This window comes from Panthera tigris, chromosome C2 (assembly GCF_018350195.1).
Source record: "Panthera tigris isolate Pti1 chromosome C2, P.tigris_Pti1_mat1.1, whole genome shotgun sequence".
Lineage (NCBI taxonomy): Eukaryota > Metazoa > Chordata > Mammalia > Carnivora > Felidae > Panthera > Panthera tigris.
The window spans coordinates 38,536,697-38,556,859 of NC_056668.1; the positions used below are offsets into that span (position 1 = coordinate 38,536,697).

Sequence of the window (20,163 nt, forward strand, 5' to 3'; positions counted from 1 at the left end):
ATTTAATGATTTAAGTGTTATTACTCCTTGTTTGCGTCCTCCATCATCTTATTTATATAATTATATATGATTTTTTTTAATGCTGGACTTTCTTAAAAAGTTTATGATCCTTGGTCATCTGTCTGTATTTCAACAAGGAACATAAAGGTTGATTGGCTACTTGGTATAAGTGAGAGGATTGGGTCAACTTGTGGGGTTGCTTTAGGGAGATTGTTTAGAGAGCTGACTGAGCTTTTGCCAAATGTGTAGATTTCAGCTTTGCCATTATGTTAATCCACTCTAGAACTTTCTGACCCTTGCCTGGTTAAAAGCTGTCATGATGCATGAAATGTGGAAAGTCATCCTTATAAGACGTTTAAATAAACCCTTGTTCCCAACCCCCAGTCATGATTCTCCTGCCATCTTCTGTTCCTAACACCACTGAATGCTAAATCTGCTGGAGTTTCAATGGGCAGGAGGACTGCTTCTTGCCCATACATCTATGAAAGCACATGAGGCTGCCCCTTATCCTGTCCATTCAATTAATTTCTACTCCTATACAGTCAGACTTTCACTAAAATGTCTCCTTCTCTAGGAATTTTCTAATACCTCCTTTCTTATTCTCATCAGTTTTATGGTTTCGTTTTTATCATTCTGTTTTGATCTTGGGATAGTGAGAAAATTAGTGAATCTGCTATTTTTTTCTGTAAATCTATAAATACAGAGTCAATGAGAATGAAAGTTTTGATGAATAAACCAATCTTAAATTATAGGTTATGAGTGATAAGTGAAACTCATCGTTAAGAGTATCTAATTCATATATATATATATATATATATATATATATATATATATTTGCACATACATATATTTGCATATATATATATATATATATATATATATTTCACAGTTTCTAGAAGTTTGACTCACATATAAATTTTTGGAAGTGGTAAAATTTTTAACAGGCATATTATCCTTCTAAATACCTTTTTTTAAAATTTTTTAATGTTTTATTTATTTTTGAGACAGGGAGAGACAGAGCATGAACAGGGGAGGGTCAGAGAGAGGGAGACACAGAACCCGAAGCAGACTCCAGGCTCTGAGCCATCAGCCCAGAGCCCGACGCGGGGGTCGAACTCACGGACCGCGAGATCGTGACCTGAGCCGAAGTCGGCCGCCTAACCGACTGAGCCACCCAGGCGCCCCTAAATACCTTTTTTAAAAATTTTCATTATTGAAAGTTAAAGCTTCTATCCAGAAATTTAGATTACAGTAGTGAGAATTCTGTTATAAACTGATTCACAAATGATACATAACAATTTCTTAAGTTCCTTAAGCTTGTTTCCAGCAATAGAGAAATTCAATAATGCAGAACTTACATAAGAACTATATATAAAATGATATCCTTATGTTACCTATTATATATTTACTTGTTCATGCATACTTTATGTAATATGTAATGATTGAGCACTGTTTGTTCTTACACATTTAATTGCATGTGGGGTATGCAGTCACAATAGAAAGACATTGCTGAGGTACATTACTATGGAGTGGCGGGTGGCGGCTGATTAGGGAATGGTGAGTAGTTGAAGCTCTCAGGACAGGGAAACATGCTGATTATCAGAGAATGTGTTTCTCCAACAGAGATAAGTAGGACTGGGAAGATGGGTTCTCTGTTCAATTATTAACAACAGAGTTAATAACTTTCTATTCTCTTATAGGAATTTGGTCAACTTTGTTTGGCTGTGACTTCCTCTAACATGCTTTCCAAAATACAAATGAATTATTTTAGTCTTAAGTGCCATGGAGAAATTTCTCTAATATTGCATTGCTCTGTCACTTTGAAGAGATCATCAGAATTTAACTATTTGGTTATCTTGAATTTTTGAGTTTTCGTATTAAATGAGGTTAAATTCAGGTTAAAACAACAAGAATTTAAGAATGAGTTGAATGCTCTTCTGGTAGCTGATGGAAGTAATTACCAAAGTTGTCTTATGGGTGAGCTTTTAATAGTGTTAGTAACCCCCTTGTAATGTAGCTAATACTTTAGCTAGGAAAAGAACAACACAGAAATAAAGTGAAGTATAATAAATTCTCATCAGTGTGAAGCTGGATGGTTTTAGGTGGGGCTTACACAAAATCAGCCTGTAGGTAGCTATGAAATTGGAGAATACAATACCTCATGTTAGTGATACCTTATGAAAGCAATGAGCATTCCAATGACAGGGATGATGGACTTTAAAAATACCATGTGACTAAATAAATAGTGTAAATCTAGATTTTTTTGACCTGGATATTTGACTGATAGCCTGTAGTTTAAGTAGTATCCAAGGTTTCAGCAAATTATCCATATATAGAGAAAAATTTAAAATGTCACCTTACTAGGTGATTATTTTGAAAATATATTTTTCAAATAAGCTAATCATACATGGATTAACTTTCAGTCGAGGTTTATATCTACAGAAAAATTCATATATATTGTAGATATAAAGTTAGCATTTTGGCATTTCAAAAATTGATCATTAAATACTATTTTAATAATCCTTCTATATTTAAAGGGACAAGGAATTATGAATTTCAAGTTTAAGCTTCTATTAAAAATTTGACATTACATTTCTCACTCAGATACTATTTTATTGACTATTTTTGGTGTAAAATATGAGGGTACCTTATTTTAAAAGGCAGATAAATCTGGCAAAAATGTCATTTTCAGAGGTAGTGTTAATGTTGAAGATATTTCTTTTGTCCTCTCATCAGTGAGGTGTTTGATTCTAAAGGGAGACATTTCTCCCTCATCTGAGCACTAACACTTTCATGAACCTTATATTTAAATATATATTTCAACAGGAAACACTCTTACATAATATACATTGGTGATTTGAAAATGTACTTTCTCCCCTTAGTGCTTACTTACGTATTTTTGACACCATATAGCTAGTGTACAATGCCAGGAAATGAAGTGAATCAGTCTATGCACACTAAGGTTTTCATGACTGGGTAAGTGAATTAATGAATGAGTGCGCATTCCACTATCAGAAAATACAGTAACACTAGGAAGATATCATTACATTAGATAACTAAATATAATGAATGTAATGGAGAAGCTAGAAACATAGGCATTATGAAATGGGTTTTGACACTTAACCCTCTTTGTACATGACCATACTGAGTCCAGTTCAGTACCATAGAGCTTCCATGAGCTTCCACTGTTAGAGCTGCTCCCTGCCACGGAGACAGCAGCGAAAGACTCAGAGCAATAGATAATGTTGTCTGTTGTTCCTATGGCAGCAGGCTCGGGAGCCTCCAGTAGATTTCTCCTTTCCCTAATTTTTTTTTCTTTCCTAACTTTATTATGCTTGAGATTCAAAATGGTGAAAAAGATAAATAAAGGCAGGCTTGATAAGTCATTGCTCAGTTTGACTCTTTTCAGTCTGTGTACCTCTTTAACAAAAGCAGCAAATAACAATCTTCGTATCATTAAGCAAGGGGTACAAGATTATACTGTTAGAAAGAGGAGCTGGGGTTAGAACTTGTGTTTGGCTTTTAAAGTCTGTGATCTCAATTGTTCTATAATACAGATACTAGCTATCGCACCTACCCTAAGTGAAAGTGATGTGAAGGGTTATAGGCAGGGAAGAGGAAATTCCTCTCCCCCCTCCACACACCCATTCTACTGAAACCCATTAAAGTCTCCCTCATTTAACCAGCAAGAGTTTGTGGTCTGAAGCCTGTGGATTGGGAGAAGTCAGATGAGCAACTTAGGATAGCAGCACAATCTTCGGGTTTTGGAAGATGGGGATGATAACTAATCATAGAGTAAGACTAGGAGACTGGCTGCTTCAAATGGAAGTGGGTGTTTTATAAGTAATTAGCAAGGAAACATTTAGGGGAGTCAGGGACTGCAGTTAAACTGATCACTAGAATCCAGGAAATAGGAGGTTTTCAGGTTTTCCATATAGGTCAGGTGAGGGGAGTAACCAGAATTTCTCAGTCCATGTGCTTAATGGTTTGTGTTTTAATTAACCTTCCTAATAAAACAGACAACATAGCCCATTTATTTCAGAGAGTTCTAAGGTTTCTTGGAGGGAGGACTGTAACATGGATATGACTCCACTCCACTAATTAATGGGGAATACATGAAAGTTTGCAGGAAATATTGTACTATATGGTCAAAACAACTACTTTGTATTCAGTATGAACTTGGTGAAAGATCCTATGCTGGGGGCTATGAAAAGATGACACAGAAAATCTCAGTGACCTCAAGAGAGATTTAAATTTACTAGGGAGACTAAGATGTGTGTAAAAATAACAGTGATGCAAAGCATTTAAATGGGTAAATTAGATTACCATTATAGCCAGAATAAATATTTTTAGTAATAAGGGGGAAAAAAGTTAATGAAATGAAAATTCAGTTGTTCAAGGTTAGGGAAGCAAAACTGATTATTGAGGCATTTCAGCAACATTGTGATTAGTAGGATGATTCAGTTTTGCACCAAGACCAATTTGACCTTACAGAAATTAAAATCTCAGTCTCCTCACAAGACAGAAAATATCAGATGAGAAATGAGCAATTATCAGTCGATGCCCAGTCTGTGACAACTCTAATGTTTACATTAAAAGCGCATCCTCTAATGCAGTGTAGGAGCATTTTGTTAGACAATAATGCTTGGAGGTATTAAAAAACACTTGCTATTTTAAAAAGTTGTGCCTTAGCAGACAGGCATCAAACTATAAATTATGGATACAAATGTCTATTGTTTGAAAATCTACTTATTAGTGTAGGGTAAAAACAGAGGCTATTTGTGACATCCTGTCTTTGGTGTATAACTCTCTAATATTTGTTTCTTTTACTACATAGATTGTGTTCATGTATATGTATGTGTGTGTATTTGTATGGTTCAAAAATGATTAAAGAAGAAAATTTAATGATACAAACTTTATTTAACAGTTCATGGGTTAAAAAACGTCCATTTGGAGAACTGCAAAATCAGGCAGAAGGCAGCTTTTATAGGATAAAAAGTAAAGAACAAGGAAGAAAAAGACAAACAATAATCTGATTAGCTGAGGCCACATAGTCAACCTTGTTTTGGGTCAGTAGGAACAAAGAAATATAGACCTCACAGCTGGCTTGGTGGTTTGAGAATGGCTGACTGGATATACTGTGTTTCTGGTCAAGCAAAGCATTTATAGGTACACAAAAGTTATCCAAGTTTCAGTCTGCTGATGTGGCATTCTGGGAATAAGTGGCTCCATCTTGGGTTTAGAAAGGTGTTTCAACAGTATATATACTATAGTAGCTTACTGTATGCTGTCTAAAGGAAATCTGTCTAAAAATAATTTTGTGTAAATTCTATAAGTACCAAAAGTCATTTCACCTTTTTCCACCTCTTAGAACACATAGTTTAAGTGTAGTTGTAATCTACAGAATGATTGAATATACAATTTTGATCTCTGGCATTTTATTAGTGTCTTATGCTGCAAAACAGATTACCACACAGTGGCCTAAAACAACACAAATTTATTATCTCACATTTTGTAGATGGAATTTTTAGTTTCACTGGGTTGAAATGAAGGTTTTGGCCGTGCTCTGTTTCTTTTTGGAGTCTATAGAAAACACTCCATTTCGAATCTCATTGAGGTTGTTGGCAGAATTCAGTTCCATACTGTTTTAGGACTAAAGTCTCTGTTTCCTCATTGTTTGTCAGCCAGGAGTCATTATCTTCTTCTCGAGGCTGCTCACATTTCTTGGTTCAAGGCCCCTTCCCTCCATCCTCAAACTAGTAATGGCTGGTTGAGTCATTCTCTCTTCTGACTCACCTCCCCTCTGCTTCTCCTGCTACATCTCTACTTCCAGCTGAGAAATTACTTTGTTTTTATGTTTCAAGTGATTATATGGGGCCCACCTGGATAATCTAGGATGCTCTCCTTGTTTTAAAGTCAGTTGACTAGTAACCTCCTTCCATCAGCGAATCCCCTTCCTAGCAGTACTTAGATTAGTGTTTGATTGAATAACTAGAGAACAGGAATCTTGCAGGAATCTTTTTTATGATTTTTCCCTCTGCAGTCATTATCATTTATCTGGTGATTTAAAAACTAACTTTAAGGTAAAATTTACATATCACCACTTAATTCATTGTGCTGATACACGGAAAAAACAACTTCCACATAAACTGATTATGAGTATCGTTTTCCCATGAAGAACTAATCATTCCTGAGATTTATCAGTATTTGAAAATCATGGTTTTTATGAGTAGTGAAATCCCATTTGGACCTATGTACTTGTAAGAAAATAATATATATAAATAATATATATTCCACCTCATGAAAATAGTATTTAAGCAAGCAATATAAAGTCCTTCTTGTTTGTTCACTCCACTATTTTGACTAACACATACACCAACTTTAAGGTTTGTCCAGTTTGAGGAAGTCCTAAGACTTCAGTATGTAAGTAACTTTCACTGTATTTATTGATTTTACCTAAATTCTGTATGCTAAACCTCGAAATGTTAAATGATTTGTCCAAGGTCAAATGACTGCTTATTTAGAATTCAGCTTTTGTATTTACTTATGTGTCAAAATATTTATTGGTGTAGGTCACTTGTTACTAAACATAGAAAATATGATTTTTCCTTTGGTACTTACCCACTCACAGAATTTTTAAAAAAATATTATCTTTTAAAAGCTTTTTAAAAAGTTTTCTAATATTATTATCCTATTTGTTTATAGTTACCTCTTTCCCTGACTTGGATAATGTTCAAGGTTAATTGTATATATATATTTTTTTCAGTTTTGAAGTTTACTAAAATGTTCAGCTCTGAACCAGACTAAATTTGACAATGATCAATCAATAACTCTATGAGCACCCTTGTGGCCAGTTATGTAATCTGCTAACATGATACATACCTCTTTAACATTTTACTTTAGCTATTCATGAGTTTAACAAGACCAAAAAAATGAGTCTTGTTAATGCAAAGATTGATCAAATACTCTTTTTTTCCTGAAATTCTAAACTTATTTAAAAACTTACTGTAAAGTGATGCATGAGCGGTTCTATGTAACTATACTTGTAATGCTTATCTGCATCTTAAAAAAAAATAATTATGGGGGCATCTGGGTCGCTCAATCGGTTAAGCCTTCGGCTTCGGCTCAGGTCACGATCTCACAGTTCTTGTGTTAGAGCCTCATGTCGGGCTGTGTGCCGACAGCTCAGAGCCTGGAGCCTGCTTCAGATTCTGTGTCTCCCTCTCTCTCTGCCCCTCCTCTGTTCACACCCTGTCTCTCTCTTTTTCAAAAATAAGGAAACATTAAAATAATTATGTGATCATGATCATCTCAATATTTTAGACACTTTTAGCTCTTGTATAACACTTGCTTATTTTAGATGTTACAAATTTATGTATTCAATTGTTTATAATCTTAATTTTTAAAGAATAAAATCGTGTTACTTCACATCCTTTTCTAGTTCACTCATTCATTTATCTGGTATTTACTGGGGAGCTATATTGTACTCTAAATACTGGGGCCACATGATAAAAAAGATTAAATTCCTGCCTTTGTGGCCTTTAATGGCCTTCTAATGGGGAGATAAATATGAAACAGAGTTTCAGTTTTAGAGTGTTTAGGTGATGTAAACAAAATAAAGCAGAGTGAGTAAACCCCAAGAGAACAAAGGGGCAGGTGTGTGGTTTAAATATGGTGGCTGGGGGTGGAGGGGGGCAGGAGACTGTGTGGTATGGATACGTGAGCCAGGGAAGATCTTTATGGGCAGAAGTTTAGCAGGTGAAAGTCCTGAAGTGGAAATGAGCTTGCAGGCTCGAAGCAACAAGCAGTCTGAGTTGCTGGGACAGGGAAACTGATAGAATGCTAGGAGATGAGCAGGCCAGCCCCTTAAGTTTCAGGATCAGGTTCGAGTCAAAATGAAGGTTAAAAATCTTATGTCTATGAATTTAACAGTTACAAATCAAACTATACTCATGGCCTGGCCAGCATTTCTACTTCTTGACCTTGAAGTTAAAGGGACATGTTCTTGCTTCTTTGGCCAGGCTGGCATCTACAAGCCTGACTGAGAACACTGATCTGTTGAGGCTGTGTAGGGGAGAAGCTGGGCTTGCATGCATGCAAGACTCCTAAATGATGATGAGATCTACCTGAACCCACTAGAGAGCTTGACCTGGTTCAACTGCCCCAGAGAGCTGAACTGTGGCAGGTGTTCCTCCTCAGGCCTAATTTTGCTAACTCACGATTTCCAGCCTTCCAGCCTTTAAAATGCCTTCCAAAAGTATCCCATCATAGAGAAGACAGCATGGCTACCCAGAAGTTATGGCCTCTTGGAGAACTTGGGAGACCCCAACTTTAAAGGTAGGCTTCCTTTTTCTCAATTGTACACTCTCACTTACCATGTCTTTTCCTCTAATTCCTGTTTAATAGTTACTGAACTTTTAGAAAATGTTTTAAAGAAAAAAAACAACTTGTGTTTAAGTTTGTGAAATCTATCACTTGCTGATGATGTGCAGGAGGGTCCAAGGGCAGTATTCAAAGTGAGGGTTGAGAGTTCCTCAGGGTCATACCTTGTAGCAGTTTTAAAGATGCTTAAGAAACTTTTGACACTCATCTCTATGTGTTGGGAAGTGTTTTGGAGGGTTAAATCTAGACTTAAATTGAAAGTGAATCCTCTAGCTCCTCCAACCAAAGTGTTTTTTCCCATAATGATTTGGTATATTGCACACTTTCTCTCTAGCAATCTCCACTTTATTCATAGTGAATTGTTACATTATAGGCTGTAGACACCTCTAAAGTGGTCCTTCGTCAATGGGACTACTGAGGCACCTGTTGTGATATTTTATAATTTGTAGATACGTGTTTTTAAAACTTTGAAACAAGGGGTGCCTGGGTAGTTCAGTTGGTTAAATGTCTGACTTTGGCTCAGGTCATGATCTCACAGTTCATGAGTTTGAGCCCCGTGTCGGTCTTGCTGCTGTCAGCATATCAGTACAGAGCCCATTTGGATCCTCTCTCCCCCTCTCTCTCTCTGCCTTTCCCCAACTGGTTCTCTCTCACTCTCTGAAAATAAATAAACTTAAAAAAATAAAAAGAAAACTTTGAAACAATATCAAAATTATGTAAATGTTAAAAATCTAGTAGGCATAAAATCCTTATTTTCTGCCAGCCGTTTGAGATTAGGTAGTCAAAATCAATTTCTATCAGTTCCAAATATTTTCTACAAATAAGAATATTGTCTTATGTAATTGCACAATAGCCATCACAGGAAATTAACATTAACACAGTACCATTTTTAGTTCTCCTAAAGCAAGATACATGAAATCGAGATTATGGAGGGGTTTCAGTTATTTATAAGGATACAGATCATTGATTCCCCATTGGAGTGAATGGCTGAAGTACAGGAGAGTATGAGACTTGAAGGAGAGACTTGAAGGACAAGCCATAGTATGTAAAGGATTGTCTACACCTGTAATGAAACCACTTAGGACAGGTAATAGAGCTAAACTCATGGAAAAATAAAAAATGATTCAGGGGTTAAGCAGATTAAAGGGAAATTGTAGATTAGTTGGTAACCTAATGTGATAATGTAAGATTGAAAGTTGAATTTGTTGTTAAAGAAAAAGAAGGAACGTTCTGAAGTCTACTAAGGGCCATCATGGAGAACTGTGTTATCTTCACTCCCAGAGGTGCAGAGTTATGGGGAGAAGATCCAGCACTGTTTGACTGGACCACAGGGAAAGCAGGCCTTCAGATGAGAGTCGGTAGTATCTTGAACAAAAATGCAAGTAAAATGATTATTTCTTCTTTTGAATTATCTTAAATTACTGCAATCTGAGTTATGTGTTTAATATTCTGTTTTATTCAGACTTTTTTGTCCCTTATATTGAGAGGTTTTTGGGATATCTGATTTCTTCATTTTCAGGAGTCTTCTAAACTTCTTACTCTGTAGACAAACAGAAGGTGGAGGGAGGAGAGGAGAAAAAGCTACAGAATCAGAGCTGAACTAAGTGAATTTTATTCAAAGCTTTTAAAATCACTATGTATTTCAGACATGAAGTCACCTTGATGTTTTTTTTTCCCTTACTTTAACTCCAGATTGTCGATTTGAGTCCTGTATTTCGTATCTTAAAAGTAGTCTACTGCTCTCTAGCGCTCCCCTGCCACCACGCTAGCCTAAGGAGCATCCTCATTTACATCTGAGGATGCTCTTCCTGAATCCAGGTTTAACAGCTTCAATTTATTTTCCACATATTAGCCAGCTTAATAAAAAAATATTAAAATATGTCACTTCTTAGACTTAAACCCTTCAACTGTCTCCCACTCTCTTCAGGATAAAGTCTACCATGGACAGCAGCAAATTATTACATGAAATGTCTGCCCACTTCAATATCCTCTCTCCATTGCCTACAACAATTCAGCCACATGGATTTCCTGTCAGCTTTTAATATATTCCAAGCTCAGTACTACAAAAATTATCACACATTCTACTTCTCTCTCCAACACAGATACAGATCATATAAAATATACATACATACATACATACATACATACATACATACATAAATACATACCTATTCTCATACTACTCATAGCTAATTTCTTTACATACTCCTGGATACCTTCTTAAAGTCCCAGTCTTTGAGAGGCCTTTCCTTATTATTTTCTTTAATTGATACTCAGTTATCCTCCCTCTCTGCATGCAGTGTGTTGTCTTCATAACCTGTGTCTCACACCTGTATTTGTTAGGTGACCTTATTTTTTTTTTCTATTTGTCTATCTCCCATAGAGGAGTAAGCTGGGAAAAGGCAGAATTCATATGTGTTTCATTAACAAATGCCTGGCGTTACATAATTAGTGCTTAATAAATAGTTAATGATGGAGTGAATTCAGTCACCTGGGTAGAAGGTGATTAGGTAGTAAAAGATAATTTGAAAATAAGCTAATATTAGGCATAATGGAAGCAAAAAAAAAGGACTATTTAGGACTTGGTTACTTCTATAAATGGAGAAGAAATAAGTACATATTCATTTACCTACTTACTAAATTTGTAACATTTATTAAACTCTTCTTGACAATTAAAAATCATGTTAGTAAATTTTGAGTTTGTTAGTATCTCACAAAAACTTTGAGGGTTTGAGCCCTCCAAATTAAAATATTTACCAGAAATTAATCCAGATTTATCATTTTTGAGATTTGAAGTTTGACGTCTATAAATGGATAAACTGAGTGATACTAACATGCCATCAGAGAAGGATAAAATCTTATGGATGACTAAGTCATTAGCCAGAAGACTCCATCAAGCAAATTGGGTTAGGATATTCTATACATACATGGTTGCATGTATACCTAGAAACACAGTGTATCCATTATGATTGATTTAAAAGAACAAAGGTGGGCTCTGGTAAACTTCAGAAGAAAATAAATTATTGCAAGGCTATTGAATGACTAGCATAAAGGATGAGAAATCTGGAGAATCCAGCTTAGAAAACTGAAAATAATTGAATGAGACTAAGACCTTGAGAGCAAGCCAAGGTGATGGAGCAGGATATCAGGCTGTCACCATTGGTAAACCTGTTCCTGGACACTAACCTCCTGCAGCACTCTGACATTAGCCTCTAGTTCCAATCCCCTGGGAACATCTCTTTTGCAAGATTTAGTGTCTCAGGCTAGTTCTTTTTTGCAAGGCCTACTTGCCTCCCTTCTAACTATTCAGGTGAAAGAATAGGGTTCTTGACTCTGACCAAGGTGAGAACACAGAGAGTGCTTTCTTCCCAAACACAAAGAGTGTGTAGGCACTGGTAATGATAATGTTTAAGTGACAATTGTTCATTGTACAGATTATATGTCTATATTTTTCCATCAGTAAATTTATAATGACTGAGTAATTTATATGTATTGGAACTGAGTAGTTTCATGTGAGTGTGGAAATTATGTAGACATTATTTACTGGGCAGGAGTTCTCACCATTGTGTTTCCAATACTGCAGCTGTCAATATACCCAATCCTTAGGCTCATATTGATTTCGCCTTATTGGCACCCAGAATGAAATCTCTGAATCTTCTGCTTTACTTTCTTCCGTAAACACTGAGAGTGGTTATGACCTACCTAACTATAAAAATTCTCTAATTGATGAAGGTCACTAGTTGATTATCCAGTCGTAATTCCTAATAGTTCCTAGTATAGAAGAGCAAAGGCCCTGTAGAAATAATGGCCTAAGTTGGACACATGGGTCTATCTTTTATGACAGCCAAATGGATAGGAAAGATTATAATAGCACCTAAACATCTGTTAAAACTAACTGTATCAGTGCTCTGTGAACCAACCATGTTTTAGTGATAGAATATTACCTCTTTAGAGACATAATTCTGGGCTATAAGGTCAAACATTTACTTTTTAAAAGAGCACCTAAGTATAAAAATTATACAATGCCCTATAGCATTTTAGGATGTTAACAAGTAGAACCATATCCCCTTTAAATATAAAAATAAATGGAACAGGTATGACTCAAAAGGCATTTACCGTGTGTTACTTTTCTGTACATGAAAGAAGTTAAAATTTTCATGAGACTTAGAGTTTGCAAATATTGCTTCTTAATAAAGCATAACCATTATTTGTTTCAGGTCTGAATGAACCACATAATAGGCATAAATCAGATAAATGCTCTTTTACCCTGGAGCCCTCTTTAGGGGATATCTATCGATGGAGATCTGTAACAATGGACACACTCCAGTAGCTCATGAATCTTCGCTGCTAAATATAGTAGGCAACAGTCAAAGATCAATGAAAAGATTAATGGTTTTAATTACCCCTATGTAACCAGTTGTGGGTAAAATTTTACTTGCTACTTTCACTGAGGGTAGCACACCACAGTCAACTTTCCAGTAAAGCTAATTTGACTTTCTGCTTGGTAAATTGCTCATTGACAATCCTGTAATGAGTCTGCTCTGTGTGTGACTGAATACTGAGCATGCTTCTGCTTTCTAAAAACAGGGAGAAAAAGCCATAAAACTGATGAATGACACACAAACAATTTCCTTGTGAAAAATATTAGGAAATAAGACAATTTCCAGGCAATAGTTTCCCTGCTTGAGCTGTATGGAGCAAGCAAAAGAGTACCAAATGAATGTTGTATTTATGGAGCTGCATGAACAATCCTAATAAATACTGACAAACATCTTCTGAAGATACATGGGGTAACTGACAAATTATCTTTTTGACAAAAGGAAAAAGACCATTTTAGTCTATATGATTTGCTTAGGATTATTGATTATTAGAGAGAACTATATCCTAGCCCATGTATGAATTTATAAATCCACATTTAAGAATAAGTGGAGGTCTGAAAGGTTTCTAGCAGTTCCTGTTAAATTATGTGCCATATGCCATCAGTTTCATCTCAATTTCTAAGTTAGTACTTCTATACAAGGAATCAAGATACTGCATCAAAATATTAGCTATCCATCAAAGGAAAAGGAGTAGAACTGTAGGTTAAAACATTTTGTTTGTTATTACTTCCATTTTAGTTTTGTGGTGCAAAGGATGGATGTTGCTAAGGTATTAAAAAAATAATCTTTGGGGCACCTGGGTGGTTCAGTTGGTTAAACGACCGACTTCGGGTCAGGTCATGATCTTGTGGTGAGTTTGAGCCCCGCATCGGGCTGTGTGCTGACAGCTCAGAGCTTGGAGCCTACTTTGGATTCTGTCTGTCCCTCTCTCTGCTCCTCCCCTATTCACACTGTCCCTCTCTCAAAAATAAATATTAAAAAAAAAAAGTAATCTTAAAATTATTCACCTTCCCACACTGGTCTGACTGTATAATTTTTAGCTGTTAATGCTCAGTTAAAATTATTAGAATGTTCTCAGTATAACACTAAATTAGGTGGTGACTGTCAAATGTTAAGCTATTTAATGCAAATGCTCAGGAATGTCTGCGGGCTGGGGGTATGCATTCAGAGGATTGCTCAAGCAAAGAGCAATGAAGGGCAGGGAATACTACTAGGCACGTGCATTAGCATGATTTTTTAAAAAATATCCAGTCTTAAAGGAAAATAAAGACCTTTCACAGAGCAATTCAGTTTTTTCCAAACTTAACTATCTTGGTTTATTTGCTCAATAAACCTGTCTACAGCATGAGACACATGTGAATACTGACCACCCTAAAACTGTTCTTTATTTCTGAGGACAATGAAACAAGTACCTGGAGTGTTACCATCTCTGAAAACAAATGTTTATATGGAGTTTGGGGTGTAAGAGTTTACTAGAGTGCAGCTCTCAGGAGGGGAGAAGGATTAGCCAGAGGAAGAAGTCAAATTGTAATACAAGCCCAATAAAACTCAGTAAAACTGGTGGGAAGATTGGGAACAAGTATTTTCTGTCAGTTATTTGACCTTTCCGCCTTGATGATACTCTTCACCAAATGTGTGCTGCCTGGGGAAGTACATGACCTTCGGCTACCTCTGAAACTAAGGCAAACCTTAAAATACTTAACAGCTGACAGTAGTTTTCTGGCTAGACTTTTTACAGTTGGATAGAAGATCCTTACTTGAATGAGGATCTGGGAGTCACATCTCTTTGTCACAACCCACTCCATGTGCTGCCCAGATGGGACAGAGTAGTTAGTCCTCACTGCTGCAGCTGGTTTGGGCTTGACGGGTGATTGTCTTGAGTCCTTCCCCACTTTGCATTCTAGACTTCTCGTCCTCTCAGCTATGGCCTCTGCATGGCTCAGTGCCTTACTCGCTGATTTGAGCTCTTCTCTCGACTGATACAGACTCCTGGTCACCATGCCTTTCTCAGGCTGGTTTGCTCTGCCTGTTATTCAGAGTCACAGTAGTCAAGAGAACCAAAAACTGCTCCTACATACTCTTCCCACTTTTATTGTATAAGAGCAGCCCTGTCTTTGGCTGGTAATCAAGGTCAACCAGTCTGCAGAAGTTATCCTCTTTGTCTCTTGGTCTCTGAAAACCAAAAATGCCTACACAGCAACAATGGCTTTATTGTAATGGTTACTTGCTGTGTCCCTCTGGAGGACCAGGGCCTTTGACCCCTGAGCCCAGAGTTGTGAGAACCTGAGGCTTAAAGTCCCATAGGGAAATACTGGGAGTGCTAAGTGCAGCAACTCCTGCTTCACTGCTTGGATTCCTGACCCATGTGGTCTTCCTATTGGGAACATAGTGCCACCTAAAGGACTTTGAGTCCATGAGTATACAGCATCCTAGAGAAGAGTACCCCTTATGCTGTCTTTATGCTGACTCTATAGCTGTGTTGTCAATAGGACAGTTCACTACCCTATCCATTTCTGTACAGCTTCGGTGTGGTACAGTGTGTGATGTGATGGAACCTGTGTTCATGGGCCTTCTCCAAGACTTCCTTTTGCTGTGAAGTGTGTCCCTGGTCTCTTTGATGTTCTGTGGGGTTCTAGAACATTGGAACAAACATGCTATAAGCTGCTGTAAAACAATACTGAGGCCTTCTATGCAGTAAAGGCAAACCCCTACCTGGATTACATGTTTATTTCTGTCACAGCAACTGACGGGCCTTGCAGGATGGGAGCATCCTGAGGTCCATTTAGCATGATTTGATGAGTTGGTCTTATCAAGAAATAGTGTATAGGTAGGTAATAGTAATTTTTGGTACTAAAAAGTCTATGAGAAGTCAAAATTAACATGTGTTTCAGTCCCTGTAGTATTAACACAAGAATTATGATTTCAGACTTTTTTTTGAATGCATGTTAATATTTATTGGAACTGCTAAAAGAAAACTGAAGTATCAGTTTTCCAAACGGATTGTAAAAATTGGAATAACAAGAGAAGGTAAAATGACACACAAAAGGAGATAAAAGGGACTAATGACATGGGTAAAATAAATACAAGATAAGGTAATGGAAATAATCACAAATATAGCAACTGTAATCTATGTAAATGGAATAGTACCTTCAGTAAAAAGTAAAAAAATGGTAGACTAGGTGAGAACACACAAACGTGCAATGAAACTGTACTATTTACAAAACACAAAACCAGGGTCTTGGAAATCTTGAAAGGGAAGAAATGGTAGACTGTACTTCATAGGGATATTAAAAGAAGGCCTATATAACTATTATAAATTAGACTTTAAGAAAACATTAAGCAAAAAATATTTCCTAAGAAATATGTACAATTTTTAACATGTATGTATCCATCAAATACTTACAAAATCATGAATGAAATATGGAACTAGACTTTTATAATGGAGGAAATCAGCAATACCATGTAAGTTGAAATTAATTTTCTTTCAAACTGAGATAGTTATGCTGAGCATGTAAAGAAAACTATTAGGGAATACAATTAGGCACAAATGTGGAAATAAAAAATATTCAATCTATAAAACCAAAACTGTAATAAGTGTTCATAAGGGAAATATTTTTAAATGATTAATCCAGATTCTTTGAAATTTAGAAAACCTATTGAATGAACCACTTAAAGAACTATGAAATTTGTTTAAAAAATTCTCTAAAATGAATAACAATGGAAATATCACCTATTACAATTTTATGCTAATGTTAGAAAAGATGAGAAAAAAAGTGACAATTAGCGAGCTAAACATTGAATTAAATAATTACAAGTAGAGTCATAAAATAATCCTAACTGCTATCTTACATATGCATGAATAAATATGAAAGTTAATGAGAAATAAAAGTATATATTACAAACAAAAAAAAACCCTACAAAGCTAAAGTTGGTTCTGAAACTAATACAATCGAAAACCTTGAGAATATTTTATAAAAAGAGAGAAATGTCAGAAATAAGATTGAGAGGTTGACATAAATATATGCATATTTGTATTTAATAGAGATTATGCAGTTAGTAATTATTAAAAATAATAGTTTAAATTTTAAATTTAGATTAAATTATTTCTTAAAATCTACTCACCCTTTCCTCAAAGAATAGAAAATCTCAATAGAAATATAACCATTAAACTATTGAACTGGTAGGTAAAATATTTTTCCCCAAAATATTTTAAAATAATACCAGACCCAGACAAAACGTGGTAGATCTAATTTTAAACTTAATATGATTTTTCTAAATAATGGAGAAAAAGGAACTCTCCCAAGTTTTGTGGCCAACATAAGCTTAATATCAAAACGACAAAGAGAATATGAAGCAGAAATATTTCAGGTTAATCTCCTGGAGTAGGTATGGAAACACATTTGTAATAATGCAAATAAAAATAGACCATGGATTAAAATGACAAAATAAGGGGTACCTGGATGGCTCAGTTAGTTGAGCATCCACGTCTTGATTTTTTTTGGCTTAGGTCATGATCTCGTCGTTGTTCAGATCAAGTCCCACACTGAGCTGTGCTCTGGGTGTGGAGACTGCTTGAGATTATTCTCTCTCTCCCTCCCCCTCTCCCTAACTCTTTCCTCCTCACTCCCTCACACATTCTCTCCAAAATAATAAATAAAAAACAAATAAATAATGACAAAATAGTATGACCAAGTTGGGTTTATCCCTGCTAGTGCCAGACTGATTTAAGTACTTAACCATGTTAATACATTAAATGAACAAAAAGTGGTGATCCTTTCCATATGTGTAATAAAGGCATTAAATAAAATTTAGTATTCATCTGTAAGTTTGTAACTAAATTAGAAGGAAGTTGATGAACATTAAATACTACAACATAGAGCAAGCATCATAATGAGGTTCAAATTTTTATTTTCAGATAGATTATACTTGTCATAACTCTTATGGTGGGGGGAGAGATTAGGGAATGACAAATACCATATGATTTTACTCATATATAGAATTTTTAAAAGCAAAACAAGTGAACAAAGGTAAAAAAGCAGACATTTAAATATGAAAAGCAAATAGATGGTTTCTAGAGAGGAAGTGGGTGGAGGTTGGGTGAAATCAATAAAGGGGGTTGCGAGGTCCAATTAAAAGGTATATAAGTCACAGATAAAAAGTACAGCATAGAGAATATTGTCAATAAGATTGTAAGAATGGTGACAGATCATATGATGATACTTACTGTGGTGAGAACTGAGCAAAAATAGTATTATTGAATCATTTTGTACACTTAAAGTACAATGCTTTATATTGTTTATACTTCATTAAAAATAATTTAAAAAGTTTTGTGAGTTGGGAATTTGACTGGGGCTCTTTGGGATGGCTCATCCCACCTCTACGTGCCATTGGTTGGGCTTGATCATGCATTTATAGGGAGCTGGTAGTTGAGTTTCTCCTTCCACGACTGTTAGTAGGTTGGCTATTGACATGAATGATGGAATTAACCGTGCCACTCCTCAGCCAGCCAGGTAGCCCAGGTTTATTCACATGGTAGTGGTCACAACGTTTCAAGAAGGACCATTTGCACAAAGCGAGGTCAGGCCTTATCATGAAATGATTTCGTAAGCCTCTGTGTGCTTCATGTTATTTTTTTTGAATAGTTTTTAAAATGTTTATTTTGGGAGAAAGAGTGTGAGCGGGGGAGGGCAGAGAGAGGGAGGAAGAGAGAATCCCAAGCAGGTTCAATGCTGTCAGTGCAGAGCCCCACATGGGGCTCAAACTCGTAAACTATGAGATCATGACTTGAGCTGAAATCAAGAGTCAGATATTCAACCAACTGAGCCACGTAGGCACCCCTGTGTGCTTCAAGCTTTTAAAATGACAATGTGCTACTTAGGGTGCTCTATAGAAATTGAACCAATAGTGTCTGTCTATAGAAGGAGATGTATATTAAGAAATTGGCTTATGCAATTATAGAGACTGAGAAGTCCAAATCTGCTGAGTTGGGCCACAGACTGGAGAACCCAGAGGAAGCCCCATGTTGCAGTTCAGGCCTGAAGGCTCTCTGCTGCAGAATTCTCTCTTGCTCAGGGGGAGGGCAGTCTTTTGTTCTATTCAGATTTTCAACTGATTGAATGAGGCCACCTACATTATGGAGGACAGTCTGCTTATTCAAAACCCACTGATTTAAAGATTAATCTCCTCACAAAAAACATTCGCATGGAAACATGTAGAATAATGTTTGACCACATATCTGAGCACCATGCCTGTGCCAATATGACCTAGAAAATTCACTATCACAGTCAGTGTGGCTAAAAAAACCCTGATCTAGCAAAGTCCAGATTGTACTTTTACGTGAGTAGAATTAAAAGTCACATTGCAAGAGTATGATGTATAGGAATGGGGAAATGTGTGGCCATTTTGGGGGTAATATGGCATAGAATGGTAAATTCTTCAATATTATGGTTATGTGTATGATGCAGGACGGGGATGAACAAAGAAGATGTGTAAGTATACAGGTAATGTTTTATCATATATCTGGGTAGTAAGTACATGAGTGTATATTGTACTTCATACCTTAATTGTTCATAGCTATGAATATTCATACTATAAACACATACAGGGGCACCTGCATGGTTCAGTTTGTTAAGCATCTGACTCTGGATTTTGGCTCAGGTCATAATCTCATGGTTCATGAGTTTGAGCCCCAAATTGGGGTCTGGGCTGTGCTGCTTGGGTTCCTCTCATTTCCTCTTTCTCTGTTGCTCCCCTATTTGTACTTTCTCTCCCTCTCTCTCAAAATAAATACACTTAAAAAAACATAAATATAGGGGGGGTTCCGGAAGATGGCGGCGTAGGAGGACGCGGGGCTCACAGCGCGTCCTGCCGATCACTTAGATTCCACCTACACCTGCCTAAAGAACCCAGAAAACCGCCAGAGGATTAGCAGAAGGGAGTCTCCGGAGTCAAGCGCAGACTAGAGGCCCACGGAAGAGGGTAGGAAGGGCGGCGAAGCGGTGCGCGCTCCACGGACTGGCGGGAGGGAGCCGGGGCTGAGGGGCGGCTCGCCGGCCAAGCAGAGCCCCCGAGTCGGGCTGGCAAAAGCGGAGGGGCCGGACGGACTGTGTTCCGACAGCAAGCGCGACTTAGCGTCTGGGAGGTCATAAGTTAACAGCTCTGCGCGGAAAGCGGGAAGGCTGGAGGACAAAGGGAGGGAGAGCTGCTGAGCCCCCGGACGGCAGAGCTCAGCTTGGCGGGGAACAAAGGCGCCAGCGCCATCTCCCCCGCCCATCCCCCAGCCAAAATCCCAAAGGGAACCAGTTCCTGCCAGGGAACTTGCTCGCTCTGCGCAAACACCCAACTCTGTGCTTCTGCGGAGCCAAACCTCCGGCAGCGGATCTGACTCCCTCCGCTGCCACAG

The 20,163-nt window shown here is 37.0% G+C and overlaps 1 long non-coding RNA gene across 1 annotated transcript in view; it reads left to right on the top strand.

The window, feature by feature from the left end:
- LOC122230746 overlaps positions 1-9,755 on the top strand; it is a 47,469-nt gene extending 37,714 nt beyond the window's left edge. Inside the window, exons 2-3 of the long non-coding RNA XR_006207814.1 lie at positions 8,229-8,337; positions 9,597-9,755. This is a non-coding gene — a long non-coding RNA (uncharacterized LOC122230746). The remainder of the gene's footprint in view (positions 1-8,228; positions 8,338-9,596) is intronic.
- Positions 9,756-20,163: the final 10,408 nt, after the last annotated feature.